General features: G+C 35.6%; 1 protein-coding gene across 1 annotated transcript in view; it reads left to right on the top strand.

Moving 5' to 3' along the window:
- Window positions 1-20,000, top strand: part of NTRK1 (neurotrophic receptor tyrosine kinase 1) — a 921,476-nt gene that overhangs the window by 493,852 nt on the left and 407,624 nt on the right. The gene's annotated exons all lie outside the window — the stretch shown is intronic.

Here is a 20,000-nt window from a genome sequence, read left to right on the forward strand (position 1 = left end):
TTACTTTCATTGTGAAAAGATGGGTTAGATGTTATATTCTGTATGGGAGCCTCCAGTTTAGTTTTAGTTTTTGAGTCTCATTTTGCATTTGTATGCAGTCTTTTTTTTAAATCTGCAATTTAGTTTATTTAGAGTTATACTGGAGTCAGTCATTTATGTTCTGATTACTTAATTTTCAGTTCTATTATTGTTGAAAAAACTGGAGAAAAGCTGATGTAGTGGACATTTGACAGCTGCATATTACTTGGTACAGGAAGAGTGTTATATTATTTACAGTTTGAAAAATGTGCTGGTTTTAAATGTTATAATGAGCTTTTCTGGAGAAGTAAACTGTTGCCACATTTATATATGCTTTTGAACATTTATTTATGTTGATATATTTGCTCTTATTGTCACATTATGGACACTTTGGAGAATGAACACTATTAGTTTTGTTTTGTTTTTTTTTGTCCAAGGTAATATGATTTCAGGGTAAAAATAATTAAACAAGAGGGATTAAGGGTGCAGTGGGGCATTGCCCTTGCAAAAAGCTGCTATTTTTATGTTTAGAATGAAACATATGATTTTCTTTTATGTGTTTTAGGTGATGTATGTAAGTATTTTTTTGTTTGTGTTTTAATTTTCAAGGGACTGCATTCGAGGCAATGGGATTCAGTATTATATTACAAACAACAGAAGTAACTGAAATTCTACAAACCTAAGTCTTTATTTTTATAAGAAAATGTATGAAATTCATTTACTTTTCACGAGAGTGCAACTTTATGGTTTGCCCTGCAGAAAAAAAAAAAAATTTTAGGTAGGAAATGTCTGGCTTTGGACTTCAGAGAAGGTGGTGACCCTACCAGAGACTCATATGTAGGATGACATTCATTTGCATGGAGCTGGTCAGGATGGTCTGAAGAAAAATGTGAGCAAATGTTGTGAATCTCTCGTCTAATGCAAGAATAATATGGTTTCCTACTTTTTCACCACTGTTGTAGGCCTGTTAGTTGTCGAGACTGCAAAGCTAAATAACAGCATGTTAAATCATTGGAAGGATATTGATGTGTATCGTACTTATACATACATCCTGAGCACATGGAACCTCTATGCAGAAGAAGTTCTAAAATTGTTGGGAGAAAACTGAAGAACAATGATGAATATGATCAATGAAATATTATCAAAGACTTCACATCTTCAGGGTTAAAGAAGATCCTGACTGAGTTTGTAGGAGTGGAGGACAACTGTTAAGCCAGACCTCCCACCTTGCCCCAGAAATTAAACACTCTTTGAACCATCATAGTTAAACTGGGCAGGTTATTTTTTATTCTGAATTATAGTCCACAGATGAAAAAAGAAGGCATTTAGATATAGCAACTCTTTATAACCAACTTTGCTTAAAACCTTGCATGTTGAATATATATGTTATGTTATGCCAAGAATAAATTTCAAAAGTGATCATTCGATAATATTGCCACATTTTTCCATTTTGAGTGCAGTGTCAGTTCTAGATGACAAATTACTAGGAGGGAATAAAGCATTCAGAGTCCAGAACAGATTAACTAAAATGGTGAAAACTCTTAGCCAGAAACCTCATAAAAAGAATTGCGGGTGCCCCAAAGTGTCCAGCTATGAGAAGAGGAATGAGAAACAAAATGAAGGCATACTGATTTACAGTTTTTTACAGTAACAAAATCAAGTTTTTTGAAATGGTATAATGGGATTTGTGACAGCAATTTTTAATTGTAACTTTCTCACATTATTATGATTCCTTTATGCAGAAATAAAATGAAAGTAACTTCCAAGTACAAAACCTGAATAAAGCAAAATGAGGATGAATAAAACAAAATAGCACTATAAAAAGTACAAATACGACTTTTGGCAAATGTTTATTAGCTTTCATGCTAGAAACCTGAAATCGTGTTTGAGACATCATTTTTCCAAATTTTGTTTACCCTGAAAAATGGAAAATGAGTATCCAACATGATTCAAAAAGTTTTTACATCACTATCATCATCATTTCTCCATTTGTTCAAAAGGTCAGGATAGTGTTTAACTGTCCCCACTGCTTTTTATTCAGAACCACTCACCTATCCTCTTCAACAGTCATGTTCACTTGTCAGTGGTGTCTTCTCTCTTACAGTCCATCCATCTCTTAATCAAACATCCTGAATTCCTCTTGCCTTCTTCCTGCTTCTCTCAAATCTGCATTACAAGATGTTTTTTCTGCATATGTGACCAGACTGTGGCATTTTGTTTTCACTGTCTTTCTCTGCAAATGTTGGCTTCTGCTCTAATGTCCTCATTTCTTTGTCCAACAGTGTGCATGCTACTACCTATCTAAAATACTTTATTTCCAATACCTCAAATTTCTCTTGTAATCTTTCACTGCCCATGTTTCTGTGTGATACAGAAGCATGGGTTACACCACTGTTTTGTATATCTTACCTTTTCTTTGCATTTGTCAGTCACACATTACCCAACACTTTGTATCGGGGGGCTGTCTTCATTCAGAATTCCCCTTTCATGGGTGGAGCCTAGATGGACAACTGAGAGCAGTGAATTTTGAGAGCTCCATAAACTAGTATAATAATAAAGGAAATGTGTATTATTTTCAAGTTTAAAATGTCACAAATCTATAGATAAACTACTATACTACATAAATATCAATTTTGGTGGAGATATACAAAAATTTTCCTGTCAAGTAACTTGGACATATATTGATTCACTGAATATGAACAACTCAAGGAATTCTCATCCAGATGCTGCTTTGAAAAAAAAGAACTGAAATTGATGGCATCTACCTTACAGAAACTCTCTTTGAAGATGGATGGCTTTAAAAATGACTTGGAAAACCTCAAATTAAATTCTCAAAAAATGACTGATACTCTTAAAGAACTATTACAGCAACACCATACAAAAATAACAAATATAGAGACGTCTTTAAATGACATTGAAGGGAGACTCAAAGATGAAGAATTCTAAAAAGAATTTCTGCTTAAACAGAACACATGGCTGCTTAACAAAATAGATGACTTAGAAAACAGGGAAAGGAGAAACAACATAAGGATCTTTGGTCTGCCTGAAAACACTGAAGGAGAAGACATTATTTCATTCTTATCAACCTGGATTCCTGAATTTTTAGACTTGAAAGAGGGACTTTCATATGGAATTGAAAGGGTGCATAGAGCACTGTGGAAACCTGCTTCTAACTCAACAAATACTCCACCTAGATCCATAGTTATAAAATTAATTTCATTTCTGGACAAGGAATTAATATTAAAATCTACGTGGAGAAAATCACCCTTAAAATACAATCAAAGCCTGATAAGGTGTGACAAGGATTATTCTTCCAGAATACTAGAACAAAGGAAAAAAGTCTGGCCTATAATACAACTGTTGAAACAAAAAAACATTAAAGTACAGATGGCCTTTCCAGCCAAGATAAAAATGCTTTTTGCCAATGAGATGAGAACCTTTAATGATTTACAAGAAGCTACTATATTCATCAAAAACAACAACATAGTGTCTATCCCAGAAGAAATGGAATGGATGGCCCCTACTCTTAAAAGAATAAAAGAAACAAATCCTTGGAGTGATGCTAGAAAGAAGAAACAAAAAACTGATTCCAAGATAGCTGTCCCCAAAAAAATAACTCTTACAACTACATCTCTCAAAGTATCAACTCATATGGTAAATCACTTGTCATCTGTTTTTATTTAAAAAAAGAGGGTTTCTTAAACAACTGAGAAACAGTAATGATTTATTCAGAATGTATGCAGAGTACAATAATTCTTCACAAACAAAGGTAGGTCAAGATGGATTACTATTTGCATTATATATAAGCCAAACAAAGCAACCTATAATACAAACATAGAAGTTTCTATTCCCCTACTTGAACTCAGTGAATACTTATTTTGTTCATTTTTCATTGGTTTTACTTATAATAATTTAAGTAATTAATTAACCAATTCAACAAGGTACCATTCATCAGAGTTCAGACTCAAATGTAACAAATTAACATCATATATAATAGCAGTAACAGTAGAGTGTTTTGAAAAAAAAATGCTGTCATGGAGACTAATGCCTTCTTCAAAGTATGATTTAGAAATGTCATGTATATCCTCATTAAATAATAGTCGCAAGCTATTAATACAAATGACATAATTATTCTGTCTAAATATAGTTAATATCAATTATGGCAGGTATCATAGCTTCAAGTGCTGTTTGATCAACCCTGATATGGTGTGCGTGGATGCAGCTGTGTCTGGCAGCTGTTGTATGTTGCTGTTTTGCTGTGGGTTGTGGCTTGTGATCCAGGTTTACTGATGCTTGTGTATTAGGAAGAGACATTTGGTGTTTTAGCCTGGATCCAGGGGAAAGGGGTGGATAAAACTGTGATTTGGCATATTTTGGCAGAGAATAGTTTGTTTATACATCTGCTGAGTGAGTGAGAGGTAGGAAGGCTGGAAGAATGTGTCATCTCTTGTTGTGGTGGCTTGTTGGGAGTTATTTTTTATCTGTTTGTTCTTTTCCTGGCTACTACCTTGCGGAAAGGGAGAGAATTTAGGCTTGAAGTTGCAGTGGAAGTGAAGCTTTGCGAGCCTCTGGTATGCAGTACACAGACCCTAACAGAAATAGATGCTCCTAGGTTGCTATGGTAATGAAGACAGAGTGATGATAATGCTTAATGGCTCTGAGGAGCCTCAGAGATGATTCTCAGCAATGAAGTTTTTGGTTTAAAAAAAAATATCAATATATATATATATATATATATAAATAAAAGGGCTGTTTTAAACCACATGTACACATATTGATGTTCTCCCAACACTTCGTTTATCTTATTAAGTTGATTCTTGATAAAAAAAATATAATAAGCACAATTTTATATTTAAAATGTATTTTGGTCCAAACACATTAAAGACTTACATAAGAGTGGAAGTCCGAGTTATTGTGAAAGACAGCACTTGATCTTGTGCAGTACCCTTTGCAGTGGTCTGGGAGGTGAGCTTGCTCAGACATGTTGGGCATATGGGGATAGCTGATTCTAGGGGTGTTTGAGGTTGACAGGAAGTGCTACAGAGTCATTAGATTTCCTTCATGGAAATATCTGTGGGAATGGCAGGTGTGTTGAGTGGTTCACTGGCAGAGTGGCCACTGCATGTAACAGGCTGATAAACTGGGACAGATATTGGTTTGGATATTTTAAGAACAGCCTGGAAACACACCACATAAACTAGTGAATGGTATACTGGCAAAACTGGATGGGCATTGTTGCCCATGCTTGAAGTACTGATGTGTGTATGTAAGGATGGAAATATACTTATAACAAATAAGAAACTAGAAGGGTCTCATAATTTAATGTCTATGGACTATATAACCATGCTTGGAAGGAGCTAATAATAAGAATAAGCATTATAGCTTGTGGTCTCTCAAACAACTAAGCAACAGCCAAAAAAAAAAAAAAAAACCACACATACAATAGTTATGTAATGTATGATTTTAGTAAATCTAGACAAAGTGTATAATCATCATATAAGATGAAGCAGTCTGCCGAATTTAAATATTAATGACAGGATTTAATTACATGGGCTTGTGTACAATAACACTACTGTCTTAACTTGTCATAAATGACATACACTACATTGAACATCAAGGGGAAGCATGATGATTTTTTTATATAAGTAAATATGCATAACACGTCATGTAATTGCTTTAACTTGAATTGTATCTTTTGTAACCCATCTTGCCCATATATAATACTTAAGTGGTTACCAGGGTAACTAATGTTTTATACATGGCGTCAAACATACAAAGTTGTTCAAGAGAAACAGAAACCTGAACTTGATATGTCACAGAATGTAACAATCATACTCTGAACAAATAGTATTAAATTGACAATAGACACTCAGTTTAACAACATGGGCTTGTGCATAACACTACTGTTTTAACTTGTCATAAATGACATACACTATATTGAACATCAACATGACATCAAACTGATTGTTCAAGGAAAACAATAGAAGCCTGAACTAAGAATGTCACAGAATGTAATAATCACATTCTGAACAAATAGTATTAAATTGACAATAATCACTCTGTTTAACCTTTGCTGATTATACAAAATAGAATGTTGCCATTTAAATATAAAAAAAAAAAAATCAGCATATGCCATAAATTGGCAATTTATGAATATGGAAAGGGAACTTGTAATCATTAATCACAATAAGTGAATTTGTTGTTTTTAACCAATAATTTAATTCATTTTATAATAAGAAATGGCAGATATGAAAATCCTTATGTGTAGGAAATGGGGGGGATGCACTGTTAATTAAAATACACTAACTATCATCAATGTTCACATAAAACAAACTTGATGTTTTAAGTAAGTTAGCAACAAAGTGAATACTTAAATGCTGACAAACAATAAAATATATCTTCTGATTTGTGTCTTTTAGGCTTTTTCTGGTTAGGGGTCGCCACAGCGGAACTGCCGTCCGCTAATGATTGGCAGTAGAGTTTCACGTGCTGGCTTGCCAGGCCTAATGCACAACCTTCAATGAAGGAATGACCATTCATGCATGTCACCACACAGAAGACGTTCTAACTGAGAATCGAAAGGGCAACGTCTAACTGTGAGGCGACAAAGCTACCGCAGCACCACCACCGCAGTTATCCAGTAAAATACATTGTATTATAAACATTAGTCATAAATACTATTACCATCTATTTATATTAAGTAATAAGTTTTGAAAGAAGTCATCAATAAGGGTAAATATGTTAAATAACTGTGTGCTATAATCTTTTACTGAGGTTTTATATATGATACATCCTACTTTACAATGATTCAATTGCTTGTCATCTATCTTTCATGTAAATATTAACTGCTTATACAATAAGTAGACATTTATATTGTATTAGAAGTCTAATCTACAATAGTACTATATCTGTTCAAAATAATATAAATATTGCTTATTCCTATTTCAAATATTCTCCTTATGATAATTCCATTTATGGAGCTCAGATGTTCTGAAGTGTCAAGGTATGAGTGATAACGTGATGGACTTAGGTTTATCCATCAGATTAGAAAGGATTCATTCCATGGCTAGTGCAGATCTTAGAGTTTTGTTAACATTTATTAATTTTAATTTATTTCACAAAAACATTTTTAGTATGCCTGACCAAAACATTACTTTATTGGTAAACACTCAAAGTATAAAACTGATAATTTCCTTTAAAAGCTCAAACATATACTTTATAGTTGTCAGATGAAAATGTTTAATAGTCACAATAAAACAAAAAATACATAGTCTAAATAACCTAAGATGGATTTAACTTTATTATCTTTAAATACCAGAGGCTTAAACAATCCTAGCAAGAGATCAGATCTACTGAAATATTTAAAACTGAACAAAGCACAAATTGTTTTCCTTCAAGAAACTCATTTCAAAACAAATGAGAATTACAAATGGAATTCTAAGGAATATGTGATATTGGTGCAATCCACTTATAAGACAAAGACAAAAGGGGTAACAATTTTATGGAAAACAACTGTGATTAACTCAGAAATTATTTATAAGTATGAAGATAAATAAGGCCTTATGGCATTAGTAATAGTTAAGTATAATGACAGAATATGGACCCTAGCCAATCTATACTGGTTCCCATGCACTGGAACAGGAACTGTTAAAACACTTGGATTTCATTTCCAATAATTATAAAGGCAACTTAATATTGGGGGGCATTTTAACTGTATATTTGATATTTCTGAAACTACAAATAAAAGACTGCTGCATACATCTGCTGTATCAAAAGCTTTAAACAAGTGGATAAAATTATTTCATGTTGTAGATACTTTCAAATTTAAAGAAGATAAATCTTTGTTGTTTTCCCATCAAGATCACAGATTTGGTACCTGAATTAGAATGGATAACATATTTTCTTCCCAAATCATTAATTTCTCAATCACTCCCTGCCCCTTTTCAGACCACAATTCATTGATACTAAAACTTCAAAATGAGTATAAACCATTAATCTTTAACTCCAGCATTCCAGCATATATAACTAAAATTAAAGGGTTCAACCCTGGTTATTATCTGAATGACAGTTCTTCTTAGATATTAATTACACTACAAAGATAAATAAAATAATGATATGGGACTCATTAAAAGTTTACATATATGGTAAAACCCTAACTTGGTATAAAAAAACAGAGAATGGGATTCTGAATTATTAGATGTACAATCCAAACTTTTGCAGTAAAAGCTGAAAAAAATCAAAATCATTTGGAGATATAAAAGAAATTAAACAATAAATACAACACAATTCTAAGACCTAAAACTAGTTTAGCATTAGAAGAACTAAACATTAATACCTAGGCCACTTTTTCCAAATATCTACATAATTTATCCACAATAATCAAAATACAATCAAAAGCTATTAATATTAAAAGTATCTTCCATGAAAAGAAAGGCAAAAATATCTCGGATATAGTTGACATTATTAATGCCTATAGAAATCACTATATGGAAAATTTCCAAAAAGAAAGTATATATAGCAATCAATTAAATCTAGATGAAAAATGTTCTAATATAAAAAAAATACCGGAAAAATTAAAACTAGATCTGCAAGCACCCATATCCTACAAAGAAATTACAGATACAATAAAAGAGGGTAAAAATAATAAAGTTCCAGGTATAGATGGTATAATTATGGAAATATATAAACTTTTCCTTTAAAGATACTATCCCTCTTCTATAAAACTCTATTAGAAATTCAGTCACAAGCTTTAATACCACTCTCTTGTAGATATTCCTTAATCATACCAATCCTAAAGGAAAAAAATCCCCAAACCTCTGTACCTCATATAGGCCTATATCATTATTAAATAATGACTATAAAATATTTATGACAATATTAACTAACGGAATGAAAATACCACTATCCAAAACAATGATTAAACTGGATTTATATATCATAGACACACGCATGACAATATTAAAAGGATAATTTCTTTTACAGATTATGTTAATAAAGAAAATAAAGAAACACTCATAATTGGCTTATAGAGAAAGCCTTTGATTCCCTAAATTGGGACTATTTATTCAAAATCCTAATGCTATTTGAATTTTCTGCATCCTTTGTTCATCTCATAAAGAATATATATATATATATATATATATATATATATATATATATATATATATATATATATATATATATATATATATATACACATACACAAATAATTTAACATATGTCACGTTAGGTCCGTTTACTTCTGAATACATATATATAACAAAAGGCACTAAACAAGGATGTCCCATGTCACAATTCTATTTGCTCTGGTTATTGAAATATTGTCAGATTCAATTCATAACAATATAAAAATCAAAGTAATAGATGTTTATGAACAATACAGTTCTAAAGTAAAGCTATTTGCTGATGACATATTACTAACATTATCTAATACAAGAGACATTAGAAGAATTAGATATATTAATTGACAAATTTCGCATGACTTCAGGACTCCATTTCAATAAATTAAAATCCAAATTTTTATTTTTAAATAAAAAAAAAGAACTGCAGACTAAGTTGGATCACAGCATAGGGAAACAAGAATCTACCTTAAAATATCTAGAAATTGAGTTATGCAATGATAATAATGAATTAGTCTCAAAAAACTACAATAATATCAATACAATTAAAATCTCTGTGGAAAAATGGAACAAAATAATATTAACATTTGAAGACAGACTACAGTTAATAAAAATGGCTTTACTGACCAAAATCCTATATATAGCCTTGGCAGTACAACTGTTACCAGAAAGGAATATACTTGAAGAAATAAATTCATGACTAATAAGATTTTGATGGTTTTCCAAAAGAAACAGAATAGCTTTAATACATCATGTCAGGGGTCTAATTTCACGTTGTCGAAGGCCAACAATAACGAAGCTGATATTGTCGGCACCAGATTAGTGAAAGCAAAAAAAGTTGAACGTTTAAATGGAAATCTCCATAAGGGGAGATTTCCATTTAGTTCAATGTAGTGTGGTCTCGGAGTTGGTATATTTAAATAGGGGGGTATGGAGGGTGCAGGGGAGCTTGCCCTCCAGCTTGCAAAGGTAAGTTTTTATTTTTTTTTTTTGTTTTTAGGCATTATTTTTTTATCTTTCAATGTTTCAGAATTCAATGATATTGTGTCGACCATATCAGATTCGATATTCTGAAACTTCGATAAGATAATATAGATGCCATATCAGACCATGGAAACAGGGAGGATTAAACTTTCCTGATATAGAAACATATATAAAAGTATCAATATCTAAAACAATCTCAGATTGGATAAGTCCAAATTACTCTGGAAATTGGAAAGAATTACTAACTGTAATATCAATAAATGAATTTGATTTACAAAAACATTTTAAATAACAGATAAAAACAATTTGCCATGGCACATATGTATCAGTATGCACTATAACATAACTAAACCCACTAAAACTCGTATGATTAATTATTACATTGATTCATTTAGGAAAATTATTAATCCAAATATAGATTTAAAAATCTGGTTTGATCTTTTACCATTTATAGTCACAAAGAACTTTCCACATAAAATATATAGAGAAATTATTAATTCCTGGGAACAGAAAGCATTTGTTTGTTGGCTCCAATGTATCAAAGAACTAAAAGTTTTAGATACGCAAGTAATAAAAACATACACAATTCCACAACAGGACTTGCTAACTTTACAGAGTATTCTGTCATATTCATAAGATTTAAGTAGAATAATTAACAATTCTTCATTTAAAGAAATGCCTAAATTTACGAATTACATATATGAAATCGTATATAATGACTTTGACATGGGAAATGGTATTTCAAAATTTTACGAAATATTGATAAACTATAAAACAACACCCAAAACCTCATATTGGAAATGTATAACAAAAGGACACTCATTACAGTTAACTGAAGATATTAAAACAAATATCCTATCAATAAAATATACATCCTTTACACAATACTGGAAAGTTTTTAATTGCAAATACTTGCACAGAGCATTCTTTAGCCCCAGACAAAATCAGTAAAATGAGTTCTTCCATAAAAGGAATATGTTGGGGATGTGAGTAAGTACACAATGCAGACTGGAACCACATTTTCTTTGATTGTGTTAAAAATAAGCCATTTTGGAATGGTATTAATAACTTTTTACAAGCTTTATTTAATGAATCATGTTATTTAACTAAAGCTGTTGTATTATTAAATGTGAACAAAGGCCCTCATTTGAATAGATCAAACATGTATCTAGTATGGACTATACTTGCAATTTAAAGGAAGAGTATAACAAGAATATGGAATACAAATACAATACCAACTTTGGAAGACTTCTACAGCCTACTGAAGTCCACAGCATTATTGGAAATTAAAATTAAAGAACTAAGAATTTATCCAAAGCCATTTATCAACAACCCTTGGGGAAAGTCTTATTGTTGATTGTCACTATGCAATAATTAATCAGACACTTTGATAATGGATTAGACATACTTATAAAGTAACTGTATGCATTAAGCTCTGTTATAGTGTCAGGCTAATGTAAATGGTGTACATAGTTATGTAAGATGTTATGTATAAATATTATGGAATTCATTCAAATTTATTTGAAAAATAAAAAAAATTGAGGGAGATTTCCCTTTTCCACAGGCACAAATCTCTGGTACTAGAAGCTGTTAACATATTCCACTGTTTCCCTTCCTTTTCAGTTTTAAACTTGTTTCAGTTTCCTCCATTTGCTGCCAGTTTCATCCAAATTGTCTTCAGTTTTGTATTCTAGCCTTCTATTGCCTGCTGGAATTCTTGTTTTCAAATATCAAAGGGATATTTGGTAAGACAGAAATTAAGAATTTATTAGAAAAAAATATAAAACAAGGAGCTAGCTATGAATCTGAAAGATAAGTTGAATGTTTGTATATGTGTGCATGTATGTGTGTGGGAGGGTGTTTGTGTGTGCACAGATGTCTGTAAGTGTTTGTTGGTGTGTGTAATTTTTTTTCAGCAGAAAGGTGAATTTAATAAGGGAAATAGCATCCCTGCAAATACTAGACTTAAATGAAAGTGAAAGAAAAGGGGCCACATGAAGTAAGTGAGTGGGACTAATTGGAATGCGATGGGGCTGGATTATGATAGTTCAATGATCATTTCACGTGACCAATCAAAATATGGGGTTGGTCACTTTCATTCACATATTATAGTCACTTTATTGACTATGTACTCCTCGGGTGTCTGACTGCAACCTTAGATGAAATGGCCTAGACAAAGTACTCTTTGGGTCCCACATTGCACATCCTTAGAGCACCTTTTCTGATTCCCCAATCCTACATATGAGAACTCCACAACCCTCCACACCACATACCTTGCATAGTCCACACACCAGTCTCTTACAACCACAAAGGCCTTACCATAAACCCAACATATTAGTCATAAGAGACTCCATTGTGAGACACAAAGATGTGCCACTCACCAGGCTGGATAAGGAAAAATTTGAGGTTAGTTGTTTGTCAGGTGCCAGATTCCGCTGTATCACACACTCACTCAAGGCTCTCAACAACAGGTACTGTTATGCCTCTGTCATAGTCCATGTTGATGTGAATGACTTGAAACGTACCTCCCTGGACTATATGAAGAGAGACATGAGTGAGCTCACTAAATATGTGTCCCAGGCAGGTTTGTCCCTAGCATTAAGCAGAAGTCTACCGTCACCCAGAAGGATGCCTCAATACAAACAGAAAATTATTGATTTTACCAATTGGCTTAGTTTCTGATGTCATCCCAGGGGGATCCAGTGCCTGACAGCCTGGGAAGATATGACTGACAGACCATAATGCTTTGCTAGAGATGGCATGCATGCATCTCACTCAGGCTTTAGACTTCTGGCAAAGGCCCTTGCCTCCCCCATAGTGCTTTTTTTAGGAAAAGTCATGAGGTCAATATTACCAACATAACAATTTCAACAAAACACAAATTAAAGGTCATACTGCTAAATGCTAGGAGTCTAAACATGAAACTGCACTCATTGCCAGCATTCTTAACCCTGGAAGATGCTGATATTTGTGCAGTCACAGAAACCTGGTTCAAAGCTGAGGAGAGCACCCTCACCTTACCTGGTTACTCATACTATCATACATTCAAACCCCAAAATCTGGGCAGTGAAGCCAAAGGAGGTGGAGTTTCAATACATATTAACACACACACACACACACCTCCAGGATGGTCAAACACATTGACGCACAGGAGACACTCCAGGTGCAGTTAACCAGTGAAAGAACCCCTGTTCAAATTATAGCTAGCTACAAGCCCCCAAATTTGACTCAGGATGCTCACTCCACCTATCTGGACCTCTTCAAATCTATCAAGATTCAACACTTTACCCTGATCCTGGGTGATTTTAATTACCCAACCATAGACTGGAAAAACTACTCATGCCAGAACACAAATGCCCAGAGATTGCCTTGTAACAGCTAGTTGATACCCCACCAAGATGTTATAATTTTTTGGACTTGGAATTAACCAACATGAGTAACCACTGCAGCACCCCTATGTTATCATCCTCCATGGTAAGCTTTGACCATAAAGCAGTCACTTTCGAAGTCACCATCTCCCCTGACCCCACTCTAGCTAGGTTAAAACAAAAAACATCTCCAAAGCTGATTACAACCTCCTGAGGGATCGTATAAACAGCTTCACAGTCCCATCCTCCACTGTAGGAACTGGCACCAATGTCCAAATCTACACCAAAGTACTATACGAGCATTTATATAGATGCATGGAATCAGGAATACCTGACAGGGCAAATCATTCTTTGCAAGAAAGAGTAAACATGTCTGGTGGACATCTGTAATAAATAAACTATATAACAAAAGTTAAGAACTGCTGTTCAGGGCTAAGAAGGAGCAGGTGCCCAGTTGGGAGCAATCTCTCCTTAGCCTGAACAAGCAAATAAGAGCACCATTGAAATCCTGTAAAGCCAACTTCGGGTCCAAATTTGCCACATCTACTAGAGACGATCATAAGGCCTTCTTCACATATGTCTGCAATCTCAAAGGAAGCACCTGGATCTGTTCAGAACTGGTGGTGAAGGACACCACATACATAAATGCTGTAGATATAGCCAATCTACTGGCTGATAGATTCATCAAAAACTACTCCCCTCTTTCACCCACCCATCAGCAAATAAGGACATCCCCAGTACCAGCTCCCCACCCCTTATCTCTAGGGAACAGGTCATCACTGCCCTCTGAAAGGCAAAAAATACAGCCTCTATGGACCCCAATAACATCCCAGACTGCATCCTACATGAATTCAGGCATGAACGTGCAGCACATTAGGTGCCCTATTCAACCAAAGCCTGAGTACGAGCTTTGTCCCAGCTGAGTGGAGTACAGCCACTGTCATCCCTTTACACAAAGGTGAGCATCCACTGATCCAGGAAATTATAGACCAATCAGCCTAACTAGTCTGATCTGCAAGGCCATGGAATGGATTATCATGGACCTCATTAACAGGGACATTGGCAACCTCCAAACACTCGACCCCACACAGTTTGGCTTTGTCAAGGGGAGGTTATGTCTGTTAAATCTGATTGACTTCTTTGAGACAGTCACCAAAGTTATGGATGAGGGGAAGATGGTGCACACCGCCTACCTTGACCTGACCAAAACCTTCAACACTATTCCCCACTCAGGCATAGTAGATAAACTGTCTCAACTAGGCATCAATTCATATGTTACCAGATGGGTAGCAAACTAGCTCACTGATAGAACCCACCTAATCAAAATAGGGGAAGCCACCGCAAGCAGTAGACCATTAATGAGTAGCATACCCCAAGGATTGGTCTTGGGGGCCTTTGTTATTTGGGATATACTTATCTGAGGTGCAGGGCAAAACCAGTGGGCTATGGCTGACCAAGTTTGCAGATGACTGCAAGCTGAGTGCGGTCATCAATTCCCCAAGTGATGTGGATGTCCTCCAAGAGGGTCTCACCCAAATGACTGGCGGAAACATGGCCTCAAGCTGAATGCCAAAAAATGCATCATCATCCCCTTTGGGGGAGAGTGATGTTCTCATATATTATCACATTAATAACAACGTCCTTGGTACACAATCAGTAGTGAGGGATTTGGGCACCCAGGTTGATAGCAACCTGACTTTTGACCACCGCGTTGCTTCCATTGTATGGAAAGCTTTCTACATGGCCCACCTCATAAGTAAGGGTATCTTATCCAGGGACAAAGAGGTCATAACACCCCTGTATTTTTCCCCTTATAAGGCCAATTATTGAGTAAAATGCCCCCTTTAGCATGTACCTTGCAAAGCACATGCAGCAGCTGGAGAGGCCACAGATGTTCCTCACCAGGAGAATCCAGGGCCTCAAACATCTACCCTAAACAGATAGGCTAAAAGCCCTTTCCCTCTACTCAGTTTCATACAGACTCCTTAGAGGTGACCTCTGTCTGGCATACAAAGCTATCTCAGAAGTCGCCTCGATGGGACTGCTGCATACCCGCAAGTCAAGCTCCACTCGAGTAGCCCCAACATGGGACCTCAACCTGGTCTGTGATATCAATAGGACTTGGTGGGACAGATTTGTGTCCCAGACACTCCCCCATCTGCAGAATAGACTCCCTCTCCACATCAAGCAATGTATTTAATTATCCCTTTTTAAGTGCAACCTGGATAACTGGATGATTAACAGAAAATACACCCCATGGATTCCATCTGTGTCCTTACTGGACAGGGGCTTTGAGTGCTGACTTGTCTAAACATGGGCTAAAATTTTGGCTAGGCCCATGTAGATAAAAGAAGTAATCTAACACTTATTATTTGAGAGTTTTTTTACAACCTAATGATTTAGTGATGCTACAAACAAAAACTCAATATATCTAAAAGCAGCACGTTGGCTGTATTTTATTTATTTATTTATTTTTGCTGTTCTGTGTGTTCTTTCATGTTTCAGAGCTAATGGCCAACCTGAAATCATTGGATTATAAATGTTCTAAGTTGTAACCTAAATCTTTTTACAAGTTTTTGATCTGATGGTGGCCTAAAAAATAAAAAAAAGTCATAAGTAAGGAAAAAAATCAGTCTTATTTAAGGAAATATTATAAGGAAAATAAGTTGTATCTGAATCTTAATGTTCAAAGTTAACAAAATAATAATTCCCAATAGAAACAGAAGAGAAATGCTTGCAAGAATATATAAGTCATATCATAGGTGCCATAAGCTGTTAAAGACTGGGGGGGGGGGGGTAACAGGGGCACGTAGTGAACTAAAAAGGGTATTTTTTTTATAACTATTTGCTACCACAACATAGGTTTACTTGGAGGACGTTTTAAGCTTAGCCAATTCCCTTTTGATACTTGAATTAACATTTTCTGATTGGTCTTAGCTATCCCTGTGGCTGATAATTGTATATTAGCCCTAGTGAGAATAACTGTGATCATGCCATAGATACTTTGAGGGGGCCATGTAATGGATGCAGCATTTAGGAACTGCCTCGATCCATTAGTGGCGAGGGGAAATCCTGGAGTACATTTTCTATTACCCATCCTTAGATCCAAGGTGCTTTTGAATATGTATGGATGAGCTTTGCTTTATTTTTATGGATAGTCTGTTCTGGAACAGTGTTAGCCTCTGTGATATATATCCATCTCTCCACAACATTCAGTTTAGATACCTGGACTGAGTATTTGTGATGCCGTTTGACTTGCTGATGTTCAGTAGGTCCATCTGTATTATGTTGGAGGATGCTTTGTATGCCAGTCATGTCACCTCTAAGCACTCTGTAGGATACTGAGTATAGTAATAAATCTTTGAGGTGGTCCATGCAAGACCTGTTGTTTAGGACTTGTATCCTTTTAGTAAGGTATCTCTGAAGGTATTCCAATTGTTGCATGGGGCTGGATAGATACATGCCAAAGGGGGCATTATACAAAATGATTGACATGAGAGCTTTGTAAATGGGGACATCATCTCTAGATCAATCAATTTGTATATAAGCTGTGCAATATAGAAAGGCGTTATGACTCTGGGCACATGTTGGTCAAAGGTTAGGTCACTGTACACACAATTCCCAAATGCCAAACAACTGGATCAGTTCTCAGAGGGCATTATCATGATTTTGACATCAGTTATTGTTTGGGACAAACCTTTCTGCATGATGGTTAAGTCATTTGGGGATTCAATAACTTCTCCTAGCTTGCAGTCAAGTAAAACTTAGCTGGCCAAAGCTCTTTGGTATTTCTTTTACTTTTGAGCTGTATATGCCAAACAGAAAAAGTCTCAGCACTGAACCCTGGGGGACTCCATTGGTGACTGGTCTCTTCCCCTGTTTTGATCTCCTGCATCCTATGAGCCAAGTTGGCAATTTAGCAGGTGATGTAAGTGTTTTCTCCTACATTATTCATCTTTTGTGCTACACCTGAGTAGGGGATTGTGTCAAAAGTCTTAGCCAGGTCAAGTTAATGTGGTGTGAACTGTTTTACCTTAATTCATTGCTTTGGTAACAAGAGTAAAGCTTAAAATTTGCCAATGATTTTGAGCTTTTCACACTTTCCTGTGGGCTGTTTTCAAACAAATGTTTAGGACCATGCATATATGTATGCATTCCTTGATTCACCTACCTGATTGTATTAAATTATTTTTCTTGTATAATACAGCACACTTGTTAGACTTAAGTTAGAGGGCATTTTAAATTTATTGTTTAAACATTTTTCCAGTAGGCAATAAAACAAAAATGCATTAACCAATAATGACAAAACTGCCCTATTCAGAACATTTCCATCATAAAGGTCTACTTCCACACACAGCTGCATTTTACATTTATTCTTTGATCATTTTTCCAGTAGGCAATGAAGCAAAATGCATGCACCAATAATGACAAAACTGCCCTATTCAGAACATTTCCATGATAACAGTCTACTTGAATCACAGTAGACTGTAAGCCATAGGCATGTTGCACAGCTTCTTGAACTTATTTTCAGTTGGGGGGGGGGCAAAACCAGGGACACATTTTAAACATTGCATGTATAGTTTTGGAAAATTGCTTGCATAAAATGTTGTTACTACCATGAATTTCACTGCCAAGTCTTGGACCCACAACACTGTACACTACAGTCAGAGCAACATACCACTAAACCAGCAGCTTCTTGAAAGACAGGAAGACAATGGCTGTCATATCATTTAGTGAATTCAGTTCTCACTTCTCACCATAGCTCTCAACCTCTTAGCACAAAAATACAGAACAAAGCCAATAATGAGGGAATACAGCCCCAAAATAGGGACACAATTCAAATACTGATTTTTATAACCTTAGAAATATAATTTTGGAAAGTTGTTTGCATAAAGCATTGTTACCACCATGCATTTCACTGCCAAGTCTTGAACCTAGAACACTGTACACTACAGTCAGAGAAACATACCACTAAACTAAACCAGCAGTTTCTTGAAAGACAGGAAGACAAACTTAAATGGCTATCATATCATTTAGTGAATTCACTTCTCACTTCTCACCATAGTTCTCAACCTCTTAGCACAAAAATACAAAATAAAGCTAATAATGGAGGAATACAGCCCCAAAATAGGGACACATTTCAAATACTGATTTTATAACCTTAGAAAATTGCTAGAATAAAAGGTTTTGTTTTACCACTCCTGCAAACCAGAAAGAACAGAACAAAAATGTGAGGCATAAATTCACAAGTGGTGGTGGCTAGGGACTTTAGGCTCTTTTTACCTGTACCCATGGTACAGGGTTTGAGCCTGAGTACCTCTAGCCACCAGATGTACCCTGCTGGGGGCATTTACACACACACACACACACACACACACACACACACACACACACACACACACACACTCTGTTCCCCTGCTGCTCCACTCTGCAATTAGTGTACTCACTCTGATAGACAGACTCTCTGTTCCCCCACTCCACTCTGCAATTAACTCCAGTCCAGATGCAGCAAACAAACTCCATTCTGCAGCAGCTTCTGAATATCCTGCTTGCAAATAACAGCCGGAAATGTGCTGATGTCATCACGGCAAACCAAACCACTTGCAAAAACAGCCGGGAGGTGTGGAAAATGAAAGGGACAGAGGTAATCTGCAAAACTTGAGGGGGCGCTTCCCCTCCCCCTGCGCTCTATGGTTCCAGAGCCCATGAATCATAATGCCTTTCCCCCCCCCTTACAAACAATCACATAAGTACCTTGTGGGTACCCTTCTGATGTTTGATTGGGATCCACCAATGGCCACAGGGATATGTTATACAGCATACATAGATAAAACCCACACAGAGACCACATGCAGACTCTCCAAAAAATGAATCACAACAAAAACCTCAACTAGATAACCAAGCCCTGATTGGTGACAAGGTTAATCAATGCACCACTATGACAATGATCAGTTGCTATCACAAGACATCCACAGATTGCCACATGATTTTTATAGTGCTGTTTCACTGTGCTGGAAACTGAAACAAATTATGGACAACCAGCTGCATTTATATGCAGTTGTAAACCCACCCATAGACAAGTAGATGCACAGACATGCAGACACACACACACACACACACACACACACACACACACACACACACACACACACACACACACACACACACACACACACGTGCACACACACCCCCCAAACAGAACCATTTTCATCAGAGACACCCATACACATCAATTACAGCTACTTTATTGACTGTGCATGCTGTGGATATTTGATTTTTTACAAAACAGCCACAGAAAAGTATTCCAGCATGCTTCACATCAATAAACACTGCTTCTGGAATGTCAGAATAATGACTGCTGAATTTGAACAAATGACATAGAATCAAACCCTGTGATATGGCAGTGCTATTTGCTGTACCACTGTGACAATGATCAGTTGCTATCTCAAATATCCTGTTCTGACCTGCACAGAAAGTGATGTAATTTATACAGTATGTCTGACTGTGATGG

Source organism: Protopterus annectens, chromosome 8.part0, assembly GCF_019279795.1.
Source record: "Protopterus annectens isolate FY-2018-M chromosome 8.part0, PAN1.0, whole genome shotgun sequence".
Taxonomy (NCBI): domain Eukaryota; kingdom Metazoa; phylum Chordata; order Ceratodontiformes; family Protopteridae; genus Protopterus; species Protopterus annectens.